We start from the raw sequence: 13,508 nt of genomic DNA on the forward strand, positions 1-13,508 counted from the left end.
TAAAAATGCATTGCTGGAAAGTATGTATAGTGCCGATGCCAAAACACTAAAATTCACTCCACATTAATTCATTACATCAATCTCCATTCATCAGAGAGCTTTCTCTTAAGTTTAAACACTGGCTGACTTGTTGTCTGATGTCCAATGGAGTCAAACAATGAGAATCTTCTTTCGGGATCATTCAATTAACCTCAGTCTCCCAGTTGCCAAAAGTGCTAAATTGTCACGAAGGACCAGCACAAACAAAGCTTGGTCATTATCTAGATCAACTGTAACTACATTAACCATTTTAAAATTCCATTTAATACGCCGTGTCACAGCATTAGGTTTCCACGGATACCGTAGCTTTGGATTAGCTGCACTGAACCATGTATAATGTTAATTGTATAAATGTCATCTCAAACTGGAATTATATTGTCATGAAAAACGCTGTAGCTTGTGTGGTCATTTTTATGGAAACTTTGTGATTCCCTCAAACTGAACTCCATGGGGCATTAGTTTTATACTTCATAGGGCTGTAAAAAAAAAAGACCTTGATTATTAATCTACTAAAATCCATTTTTGAACAATGCAATTCATCAAAAGATAGTTGAAAGTATCCCTCAAAATAAATATGACGGCTAAGGCTTAAATCCATGAAGGCAATCGCAAAATACAGAGGTTATATCTATATATAGTGAGAGATATACAGTATATATATATATATATATATATATATATATATATATATATATATTATTGAATCACTTTTTAAAATTAAATTCTAACAACAGGTAAAATCTGCAAATCCCCCCCAATTGCCCAATTGTTGACTGTTGATGTTTTGGATTGAAAATTAATCAAATATAATATTAGAATAATTCATGTTCAGCACTATTTATACAGACTTTTTAACAATTTGTCCTTTCAAGCACTGATTTGGCCAATTTTGCTAAAATTCAATATTCTGATATTTTCTCGACACCAAAAGACATTCTAAGAAGGATCCCTGACAACTCTCTCCGACTGATAAAAGCACGGCAACCGTAGCATCAATGATTACAACGAAGGAAAACTGGGACAGCATGGAGGATTAATCAGGGGAATGGATAGTCTGTGTGTAGCATTCTACTCAGCGACTCGACGGTCAACTCAATCAGCTTTCAAAAGGGCGGGGGGGGGGGCACACACACGCTCTCCATTAACTGCCAAGCATCGCCATGGCAACACAGTCTTCTCTCCCATTTTCTCCTTTTTTCTCCAATCTTTTCAGAAACCATTTTCATTAACACGGTTTTGTAATTATTGTTTCTTTCCCATTATAGAAACATTTTAATTGCAGCTTCAAATAAATCCCCTTTTCACTTGATTTGTTTGTTGCTCACGGCTTTGATTTGTTTTTGTCTCCGTTGTAAAATACACCCACAGTAACAGCCAGCTGGTAGCAGCGCAGTGCGGTCAATGCAAAATGCTTAGTTAAACGCTTAAGATGACGAACACAGCGACAATTCAAATAAAGCTGAATGCATGTTATCCCTGCAACATGCAATGTGCATACGAGGAAGTAACACTACTAGAATCCATCCAACTACTTTAGAAATGCTCAGATTAAATTGTTAAATGCTAGTTTACAGGAGCATCTGCTCAATGAAACCTTTCATAAAGTATAATCATCCCCCTTTGAGTCCCCCGAGCAGTCAAGAAAGATCTCTTACAAGTTCAGATCCATAAAAAGCTTGATGTTGGTAACCTTGGTCCGATATAGTGAAAGTGCAGCTGATCTAAAACAAATGACACAAAACAGTCTTCTGAGACTCTGCAGAAACAAAAGAATACAGATCATTGACAGACTAGAGGAGAAAAAGAAAGCAATGGTTGCTGATATCCAGGTGTAATGCATACCCCTAGTTTCTCATTATCACTTAATAGGTAAAGTGTTTATTCAGGAAGTGAGCTTCATTTGTCTGTATAATGAACCAGCAGCAGTAATGCATCACAGTGCACAGAAGTCTTCAACACGAAAACAAGTACCCTCAAATGGATTTGTTACAGCATCAAAGAGAGGGAAAATGTGGCTGCCGTTTTATGTTGATTAATGGAAAATATCCACCATCTCAGGGGGTCTAAAAAAGTGCTGCAAGTAGCTTTCTTTCGTGTGAAGCATCAAATAAAAAGTTACTACGCGGCGTCCAGCGGAAATCTGTAACAGCGAGTTAGCAAACGGGGGCCGGGGGGGGGGGGTGTAGGTAATCTGTGTGAGTTCCACATTTATGAGCGCTAAGGCTCCTCAGACGGGAAAACACTGCACAAGTCATTTGCAGCTTTAGATGGTATAATGAGGAACCCTGTTGAATCGTGGGAACCGTGGGAGTCAAAATTGAACAAGATGGTTTAAAAATGCAACAAGTTAACAACAACAAAACAAGTTGGACACTTTGAAACCTCAGTCGAAAACATCCCGGCTCCGAAAGCTGCAGCGGCCTGATGGGAGACCTGGTCGGGTAGAGGCCATTGCCAGTCAAGAGCCCACAGGTACACAGTAATTTCCCTTGGCAAACATGCCCCGGGTCCCCCCCCCCCCCGGCCCGGCCCGCTGCGTGGGCGACACCCGTCTGCGGCGCACCTCATTGGCCCCCGAGATGGCAGAAGATTACTAAAAGAACGCGGTTCTTTCAGTGCAGATGCTGCGGCGTTAACCGCTGCAGTCATGTGGCATTCCCCCCCCCCCCTTCCATTCAGAGATGTGTCAGGCAGAAAAACCGCCAGCGAAATAAAAGGATTTGTTTGCGTTTGCAGGTGTCTGGTCGTCAGTTTGTCCGGTGGGAAATGGATGAGGCCTCTTCTGCGGCAAAAAGCGAAATGAGCGTCGCAGGTGACGAGTAGAGAACAAAAGTCGAGGCAGACGAAAGAAAGGGAACTTTGATCTTTGCTAATCAGCGTCTGATGCCAAGGATATTGTGAGTAGCCTACTGGTTGCAGGGCTGCGGCAGTCTCCATCCTGTGCCTTTGATGATAAAAACACCGGGAGGAATTACTTTTCGGGTTTTCAGATCAATGAGATAAAGAAAAAATAAAGGCTTATTGATTGATGTGCCTGAATTGAGTGGCTGTGTCGGGTTGAAGAATTATCTAAATAATTAATATTAACAATCGGGGGGAGAAACGGGACTGTGATTTGTTACTTGTTCTGACATCTTTTTTTTTTTTTTTTAAATCGAATATACTGTCATGTAATTGGACGCATGGAGCAATGGTAATTTAAGATTAGCTGTTATTGCTAATTACCGTTGGCCAATCTATCAAACACCAACCTGCCAGAGAGAAGTGCAAGAGTGTGTAAAAACTAACAATCCCTTTGGGGACACAAGCAGGACAGACCCCTCATTAGTGACATGATTTACATGGATGTTAGACATGAAACAGCTGGTCAAACCGGCATCTGAAGGGACATTCAGTGGGAACACTGTGTGAAGGCGTGAAACGCGGCAAACAAGTCTGCAAAAACCACTTTTGCTATTTGCCACCGTGCAATTTGCAATTACCAGGATTAAATTTTCCACATTTCCCCTTTTCAAAATCATCCGTACACATACAGCACATGAAGATTGTCATTTTGATGAGGTTGGCCTTTGAATCTCCGGGTAAAACTGGTCGCTGTGATTGATGCCTTGTTACACTATTTGGAGTTCAGTTTTCCAGGGAATATCAGAAATGTCATGTTACACAGCAGGGATGTGAAGAAAAAAAAAGCTCTCTGTGAAGAGGACACCAGTCATGTCACTGGTCTTATTATGCTGGGCAGAAATGCCGAAAACTGTACGCTTTCAGAATTTGTGCAAGCCAATGTCGAAAAGGTGCATATCTGCATATTCACTGGGCAAGTTCAGTAAACCGAAGGCCTTCTGATTTGTATGCCTGAGCTTGTGGTTTAACCTTGTTTGGCTTGTGGATGCTATTAATTGAGTTTCCATTATGTTCGATAAATTCAACATTCACATGGTGTTCCCTCTCGGTGCGCCCTCTTGTTTGAGGCCATTATGCAGTGACCTCTTTGTTTGTGACCGAAGTTTATGCCACTTAAGTGTTTTTCTGTTAATAAGGAGACCAGAGAACTTTACTAAACTCTGCTTCGTCGAGACTGTGAAAGCGTGTGGTTGTCCATATTTGATTTGACGTGAATTCAAATGAGAAAATCCAATATTTGAAACTTTACATAGCCAGAGCTGTTTCAACTTTTGCAAAAAATAAAATTAGACTTGATGCAACATTCATCAGCAACAGAACGGATCCCACAATAACACTCATAGGCGTTCCAGTAATAACCACAAAGAATATTTTTCAACAATATAATCAAATGACAGAAATACCCGTTTGAAGTGAATGTTTAACTTAACCTGGACTGGACTGTATATTTCACTGTGGTTCATTGAAACTTGTCAGGAGAAAAAAAACATACATCTAAAGCCTGATGTCTAAGCCCAGCCATCATTAAATCCTTATAATAACAACTCTTCTTTTCCTTCATGAAACAAGCAGCCAATGGGATTGTGGGACAACGAAATACTGGATACACAATATCTGTAAAAGTGGGCACACTGCAAGTGGATGGAATGCAAATGTCCTTCAATTTCAGTTTTTTTACATCGACCCTTCTATTTTTCAATCTTCATTGAGCTCATCTCAGCGATCAGGTTGAAGACATCATCACAAGAAATTACCAGTTCATTTTCCTTCCAACAAATGAGACAGAACTAGTTCATCATTACGCGTTAGAAACGCTGGTTGCTGGATGGTGTCACCTTTGAACCCAGCCAGGTTTTTATTATTGTTATTTCTCTTCATCCGTCTATTGGTGGGATCCCCTTAATGCCGGAGGATCGGCTCGTGTTGCCCGGAGTGTTGCTTTCGGTGCCATGGCAACTGACATCTTTCAAACAGATTGCTTTCAAGCAGCTAATTTTCTCGCAGCATGTCAAGGTGTAACTTATCAAAGGCACCGATAATCATCACAGCTCGAGTACCTAAAAGTTTGCTGAAAACTTACAGAGGCTTTCGCAGTGGCCTTTAGCCCTCGTCTTCTTCAGTCTCCGTCAACCGCTTTCTCCCCTCAGCGGCTCTTGTCTCTTCTCCATTGGTGAGGATTTAAATGTGTGATGCATGTGTGCAGTCTCTCCCTATAGGTCATTGCTTGATCTGTGCTGCAGATCCTCACAGCTCTCTGATCCGACGTTGTAAGTGAGTGCTCTCTTTTAGCAGCGTTGTGATCTTGTTCTCCACGTTGTTATTTTACAATAATTTGCCGTGGCAGCCTGCAGTTTGTAGGTAGATGACGCTCGGCTCTCTGGCCAAAAGCAATGAGACGTTTTACATTCATTTCACATGCATTGCACAACGTTTCGCCATACTGGCGTTTAACCATCATCACTTCTATCTACTGAAACATATTTTTCTCACATGTGAAAATATTGTGAGCAGCTGTTTTTTAAAATATAAAATAACTAAAACTCATTCTCTTCACAGTAACAGATGATGAAAATGATGATAACAACCCCAATGACTCACAGACACTTGCACTCTGATGTTTGAGCTGTATCATTCTGTCAAATTCATCGCAGCCAAATCCTCAGAGAGAGCCCATGCTGAATGCTGCAGCTCGTAGGTCCAGGCTCCCTGGCCAAAAGCCGGCCGACACATCAGCTTCAGATTAACATATTGTAGATGGCCCGAAACGAAGAGAGAGGAATCAGCGCTCCAGCCAGTTGCAAGCGTCGTGCAGGAGGAGACCAATGTGAGGAGACAGCTGGATATGGGAATAACCAACAAGCAAGGATGTTTTTTTAAAGTAAAAGATGCAGGAAGTATGTGGTCTCTCCTCGTCAAGCGCACAACCAGATGGTCGGACACCTTCAACGGGCTCCTCCTGCGTTTCACAGAGGACACACGGAACGCCGCAGTGACGGCGCGACCCCGCGACCCCGCGCTCTGCAAGGCCCCGCTTTGTTACACCAGCCACCTGTCAGATTCCCGTGGGGGCACAAGACACCGAGGGCTCACTGTATCGTTGGCTGGTGATGAAAGCTAGGTGTAAGGGATCCTGCCAGTTTTTGAACTTGAACTGTGGCGCCCTCCCCCCCAAACCCACCCCCTGCAGCATTTTCCTTGATACTGGCGTGGCAGTGACCACGCTTGTTTCAAGGAGTCGCCGCGCGGTGCTGAAGGGAACTGAGGAGGGCCTCAGTTTGCAAAGAAAATCTAGACTAAGATATAGCTGTCATCTGTTATTATTATTTTTTTTATTTAACCAGGAAGGTCCCATTTAGAAACAAGATATATTCTTGCCAGCAGTCATAGTAAGAACAGAAATTAACAGCCTAAGTTTCCAGTTTTCTGCAGTGGAGTGAAAAAGCCTGCACTTATCTTGCAGGCCTGACGCTTCATGGGTTTAACTGAAGGCTGAACAGCCGGCGATGTAATAATGAGCACGTTTCACTATTTTCCTGGTTCCAGCAAACATTTATCCCATTTAAAAGGGAATGACACCTGTCACTGGAGAATGCTTTCTAATCAAGCTTTTACTTTCTTACTTGAGCTGCACGAGTTGGTTGAAAACGGTGTCTCTCGCTAATGTTTACGGGATTTTGTGCAAATGACTCAGCCAAAATGCTGCAAATTCAAGAGGAAACGTTGTCATTCTGGTAAGCTGATGATCTATGAGGAAGACGGGGAAGTGAAGATGTGCAATTATTTTTTTGTATCATAAGCATTTGTGATTTGTTTTCACTTACAAGAGCAGCACTGCAAATAAAAGTCCAATAAAGAGTAGGACAAAGCTATAAAATCTTAAATGCAGTTCACACAGTGAGGAAATAGTGCACAGTGCTTCTTAAACGCAACCTGCTTTGTTAAAGAGTAACAGTACATTCAAACACCTCTTTGAGTCATGAACTAAATGATACAACTGTACATTCATGCAACGCATCAATAGTATGTTCCAAAGATAACAAAATAGTCATTTCACGGCTTGAAATGGCAAAGGAAGCCAGTTACCTTTTAAAATCAGCCCCCATCTTGCAAGGGCAATCCTGAGATCGACCTTTTGGCGCTAATCTACTGACCGATGTCTGGCATTGCAAAGATGACAGAGCTCCTTTAGCGGCTGGCTAGTTATGCAGCTAGCATCAGCTAGCCTGTGCCATGGTGTCATCCTGCTGGCCCGCTGGCCGTGGCTACGGGACCACAGCTGGGAGAAGGCAAGACGGCAGCTCTGGAAGGCCGGAGGTGGCAGGGGTCACGCTGGCTGAATTTGAGTGATCGCCAGCGAGCTGAGCTAGTTAGCGGACCTCATGTCCCACCATTTGCTCTCGGGGGGGGAGAAGCCGCGGCGTCTCAGTGGAAGGTGATGATGAACTACGCGTCTCCAGCTGAAATGCAGCCCAGTCCCCCTAAGCACAAGGGAGAAAACGATCTGCCAAAAAGAAAAAACAGCAACACTGCAAACTGAACCATGTGAAAGACCACAAAAACAAGTATATTCAGCGGCTAAAGTGCCCCCCCCCCCCCCCAAAAACAAAGCTCACTCTGCATTGGGAGAATCCCTCTGAAACAAAGTACTGCTCCCTACGACCCCCCCCCCACTCCCTCGCTGCTAATTTAAAAGGCAACAGTTTGGCACCAATTAGCAACGTTCGTTATCCAGAGCCCATTTCAGATGGTCCAAAACCCCCCAAAAAGTGGAGCCCCCTCGGTGGAGCGACACGGCGGCGACGGCGGCGGCACGCGGCCTCCGAGGTCTCGAGCGAAGCCGTCTTCCCTGGGCATCAATAATTTGTCGGGGGGAGCTGCGTGACTCCCGAATTATTCTTTTGAAGTGGATCGTGAAGCTGTTGCCCTCCGCCTCCCCTGACGATACCCCGCTCCGTCTCCAGCTCTTATTGTCTTCTCCCCCCCCCTTTTTTTCCCCCCCGCTCCCTCTCTTCACAGATCATTATGTTAGAATTACGGCTCGCCTGGGATCTGTTCCCCATCTGTCCCGCCGCTTGAATTCGGGTGGCCGACATCAGCCGCGTTGGCGCTCCCCCCCCCCCGAGGCCGAGGCTGAGCCGGGTGCAAAGTGGCTCATGCTACACTAGTGTCCCACTTCTGCCCCCCCCCCCTCCACCCGTAATCCACTGATTAGAAGAAGGAAAATAAAAAAAAAGGTAAAAGCACAAGGCAAGCAGAGTTAACTGGCAAAGCATTAAATTATCAACGAGAGAGAATTGGCATTAGCAGAGTTTCGCTGAGCGGTAATTAAAGCAGGGGCCTGTCATGTGATGTTAACGGTTTCATTAAAACACAGAATGCACAGTCACTGAGGAACCTGCTCACACACAGGCCAGGTCCAGCTCCAGCCATTGGACTGTGGCGTTTCCTTAGTGCGGATTTAGCGCGCACACACACACACACACACACACACAGTTGTGACACCTTTCTTCACCTTTCCGTCGCTCTACAGTACAACGTTGCTTGTGAGGCGCCACGTTGTGATGCGACCTGTCTACGGTTTCTGCAGATATATTGATAGACTATGGTTTAGACAATGATCGCCATGGTAAGATATATTGATATTTTGGCACAGCCCTAGTTTGAGCTCCACTTTTATCAATTAGGAAATAAATGTATGAATTTACTCACATGCATTCATTATCTCATTACTGTTGTTGCTTTGAAATGTCAACAGCATCATGTGATTGGTGACATATCGGATGATCTTAGTTGCGATATTTGCTCTGTCTGCCTTTCACAAATATTCTTTTTTTTTTAAGGATCCGTTTAAAATTACAGAAGGACTTTTAACAAAAAGTTTCTTACACTACCTTTTTGTTTCTTTTGAATGTTTCTCTTTCCTGAGGTAAGGATGCTTATCTAATCTAACTCACTCAGCAATTTAATTAACATTTTATAATCCTTTATTACAGGATTGAAAATTAATTTTTATGAATCACTTCTGGCATTTATAACTGCAGCAGCAACCTCTGAGTTTCTGTCACCTGGGTTTTTCTTAGTCCGTGGTATGAATGGCAAACATTTATCACGAGTCACTTTTCAAACACCACCACCACAAAAGGGCAACGGGACACAGCACCGTTTCCAACGGAAACGCTTTGGTTGCATCGGATTGCTTTATTACAAAAATATCCGGGGAAGTGAAAATGTTGTGCATGACGTGAAGTTGGATGAAGAGAAGCAACTTTTTCTACAAAACCTTCACATTCAGTGCAGGACGGCTGCTCAGAGTCTCGCCCTGCTGATGGTATTTAGTGAATTAAGCCGTTCTGCGGCCTGATCGCAGTAAATGCATTTTGTCCTTTTAGGTCAATTTAACGCTGTTAAAATAAATAATAAATGCTGCCCTGTTAATCTTCAGGGCAACTCATTGTCTGCAGAGAGGTAATCCAGACCTGTCGCAACGCTTTGCTTCAAATTAACGCTCGAGCACGAGCAGCGACGAGCCACTTCCCTTTTAGTCGCAATTTATCTCCGTTGAGACGCGCAACAAAACTTCTCCCGAGACGACGGAGCACAGAGTCGCTGGATCGGAAGACAGCGTTTAATGCACAGGAGGCTGCTACATCGCCCCCCGCCTCCTCCCCCCTCTTTGACCTTTGTGCGAGCGGATGAGTGTGAAAGTTAGGGAGAAGTCGTTCCCGGGGCCCGTGCTGATAAATATTTCAGGGAGAGAACTTTGCCTTGTCTCTCTGCATCAGTGCACCTCCGCGCACCTGCACCGAACGGCCACAAAGGGCCACGGGGACAAGCTATCAAGGAGCTGCGCTCCACACGTGACCTTTTTTCCCCCCCTCCTCCTGTCCGCTGCGGTTACACCGGGCCGCCGCGAACTCGCAGAGTCACAGGCAGCGGTGGGGGGGGGGGGGGGGACGTGAGGCAGAGTTGGATGAAAAGTGGAGGGCCAATACATTCCTCCATTGGGCGATGATGATGAAGAAAGATGAAGAAAGAGCACCGCGCTACGGCCCAAGTGTGAAAACAACTCAAAAAGACACGGAAAAGGTGGTGCATCGTCATCAGAGTTCATGGTAAGTTACGTTTTGCGTGATCAGCACCCCAAACAGAGGTCACGTGACGATTTGATGGGGCGCCGATTTGTTTTGCTCTACGTTTAAGAATGGTCAGAAAAGTCAGAAAAATGTAGAGAGGCCTTTACATTATAGAAATCGCATCAAAGGTTGCTTGATCAATTCACAAAGAATTGCACAGACAGACGAGGTCAAGTGCTAAAATACATTTTTTCCCTCCCAAAACAGTCAAAATGTATTAAATATATGAATATAAATATTTAATTTAAATAAAATTCCTACCTCTACTTGGAAAATGCCTTGAGTGATTAATCAATTATTTAGATGATGGTTGCAGGTAAACTATTCATCTCAGCTTGTGACCCGGTGACATTTAGATAATTTCAAGCTGTTCTACTCCCCCCCCACCCCCCCAAAGTCACTCACAAATGTCACAGCATCCACTGCATTGCGGAGTTTGCACTCCGGGGAACGACCAGGACACACGGAGAAAACAGCAGATAAAAAAAAAAAAAAGAGGTTGAAAGGGAGAGACACACACACACACACACACACACACACACACACAGGTGCCTGGTCATTTTGACCCGTGCGGTCAAGGTCATATAAATGAGCCGCTGCGACTGACAAGCCACTCAACACGCCGGCAAATAAAATAAATAAATAAAAAGATGCGGGGGGGGGGGGGGGGGGGGGCCTCTTAATCCGACCTGATAAAGATTTCCTCCGGCGGCCTGATGGAGTTGACACTTTCCCGCCGCGGTGCTATTTCTGCGAGGGCACTTTGCGCCGAGCGTCAGTCTGCATCACCCCGACCTTTCCAATCTGTCCGAGACCATTGCTGGGTAATTGATAAAACATGTGGTTGGCCAAGGCCAATGTATTAGCTTAGAAAGCCTGCCTAAAATCCTAAATAGGCTATTTGGGGGGGGTGAACAGACAAGCGAAAGCAACCGAAAATCGCAAATTTGAGCCATCCCCCCCCCCAAAAAACCAATGTCAGTATCGAGATCAAAATAGTTTTCATTCATTGAAACTTGATGCTAAAACTGGGATTTGATGGACTCTTTTTTTTTTATATAGACATGCATTCAGGTGACAGGTGACATTTACACCCATCTGACAAAGCAGAGGACGTCCCGCTGTCCTCCAGAAGCTGGGCCTCCTTCAAGCTGTGAACAATAATTGAAAAACTTGATTGTGATGTATTACTTTTCTCAAAACAAATCCACAGGAGATGACCGGAGTACAAAACAGACAACGACGGGCTGCTCTCTCTGGCTTTTGGACCCCAGGTGGCCCGGGTACGTTTGTCCTTTTGTATCTTATGACTCAAGTTCTTGTTGCCTTCCAATTGAAACCTGGCCTCAGAAAAGCCCGAATGAAAATAGTCGCTGGTTTTTTCCGGCCTGAACAGATCACAATCTTCAAAAACGGCAACAAAAAATAAATAAAATAAACTGTTGAGTGTCAAAGCATTTCTTTGGCCCAATAGTACCTGATTGGAAGGAATATTCGGTGCGATCCTCACATTTTGAGGTTTTGAAGCTTTACCTCGTAGCTTTTTGGGAGCCTTCTGTGTGGAAAACCTTTTGATCTCGATTTTCTACAGTCGGTTTGTCGCTCTCATTTATTTTTTTGATGATCTCCTCCCCCATGTCTGCGACTCATTAGACATCCGAGTGCATTGTGCACGAGTTGATTTTTTAAATACATTTCACTCAGTGAAAAAGAATAAAAGTAGGAAGTGTAAATGATACCTTTAAAGGTGTGTATTCAACGCATCAAACCTTTGTCAACAAGAACAAAAGAGAATTTAGTCTCCCATAAAAAATAATTTAAAAAAACCCTATCTGTATCCTGTCTTGTCCAACAGCGTACCGATGCATTTGGAAAAACCGGCCAGGCGCCTGACAGATGTGCACTCGCAAGAAAACACCGTGATTGTGTCCGTCCATCACGCGGCACCTCGCTCTGTGGTGTCACTCGGGAGGCTACGGGGGCGCCGTGAAAGGGGCGCCGGAGCGCGTTAATGTGTCCCAAGTATCGGACAGGTCCATCGTGTGCTTTGAGATCATTGGAGGATGGCGAAATAGCGTCGAGTGATGTGCAGAGAGGAAGCAAGGGAGGGTGTATATACATATATATATATATCCCACCTGCTCGCCTTGTAACCTGTATAATGTAATCACACGTCTGACCATGCCACCTTGGACACCAATGAATGCTGGCGTATTGAGAAGGCTACTCGGCCATTATTCTGAGCCATCTTGTCACTGCCCTCCCCCATTTCGGGTAGACGCCGTCCCCCGTGGGGGCTCCGGGAGGGGGAAGGGGGGGCGACCCACACACGTTCTGAGCCACGGGCCAAGTCTCCGTAGAGCTTTAACCATGGATCTCAGTTGTTCGAGGGCCCCCTCGGGCAACAGATGCGTTTCCAGGCCGCACCCAGCCAGACACGGGGAGTTGATCCATGCAGGGGAGGAAAGGCCCCACAGAGGTGATGGAGGTACCTGCCACCGCAGCAGCACCGGCGTATCCGTTACTGACAAATACCTCCCCTGGGACATGAATCTCCTCCCAATCGCTCCAGCAGAGTCGGGGGGTGGGAGGGAGACAAAGAGAGAAAGACACAGAGGGGACGTCCAAAAAAGGATGTAACATGCAAAAAAGAAAGAGTTTGAATGTCCTCCTTCATCCATAGTTTCAAGGTTGGATTTACCGTCGGCGAGGACAACATTAATCCAGGGGGATGTTTTGGCTTCCACGGGGATATTAGAAAGGAGGGTAAGATGGACAAAAAAAACATGACATTGTTTTCTTTACAGATAAGCTACACAGTACGTGAGATGCTTCTGCCATCCTCCTCTTTACGATCACAAGGTGCATCTCCAGGTTGGAGTCAATGCGCAATCATTGTATGTCTGTGTGCTTAACTGATCAATCATCATATGTGCACCCAGATGGACGGATGTCTTAATGAAATCAAAGAAAATAATTCATATTTGTTCAAGCAGCACACATAAGCACACAGTGTAGGTAGAGGAAGGCCGGGTCAGCATTAAATGATGGAGTGGAGCTCGCCGAGCCTTCTGTGAAAAGGAATGTTTCTTTTTGATTAATTGCATGGATCAATCTACACAATGCGCACAGTTTTAAAGCAACCTCTCAATAAAAGGAGGGCATTTTTCTTTTCAAGGTGCAAGATGAGACAAGCAAACACTCCGTTTGACAGTGTCACCTCATCTTTGCCAGCGATGCCGTGTGCCGTCACCCCTTTGTCAAGGCTGACATATAGTTTATTGACGAAAAAAGATCAATGGAGGCATTTAAAAAAAAGGGGGTTTTAGTAAAATGTTTAAAAATACCCGAAAATTGCTTCAAATTGATGTTTATTTTTTTTTTTGTGAGCCAGCTGGAAAATAAGCTTAGGGCCAAAATAATGTAAGTAGC

This window comes from Pungitius pungitius, chromosome 13 (assembly GCF_949316345.1).
Source record: "Pungitius pungitius chromosome 13, fPunPun2.1, whole genome shotgun sequence".
Classification (NCBI taxonomy): domain Eukaryota; kingdom Metazoa; phylum Chordata; class Actinopteri; order Perciformes; family Gasterosteidae; genus Pungitius; species Pungitius pungitius.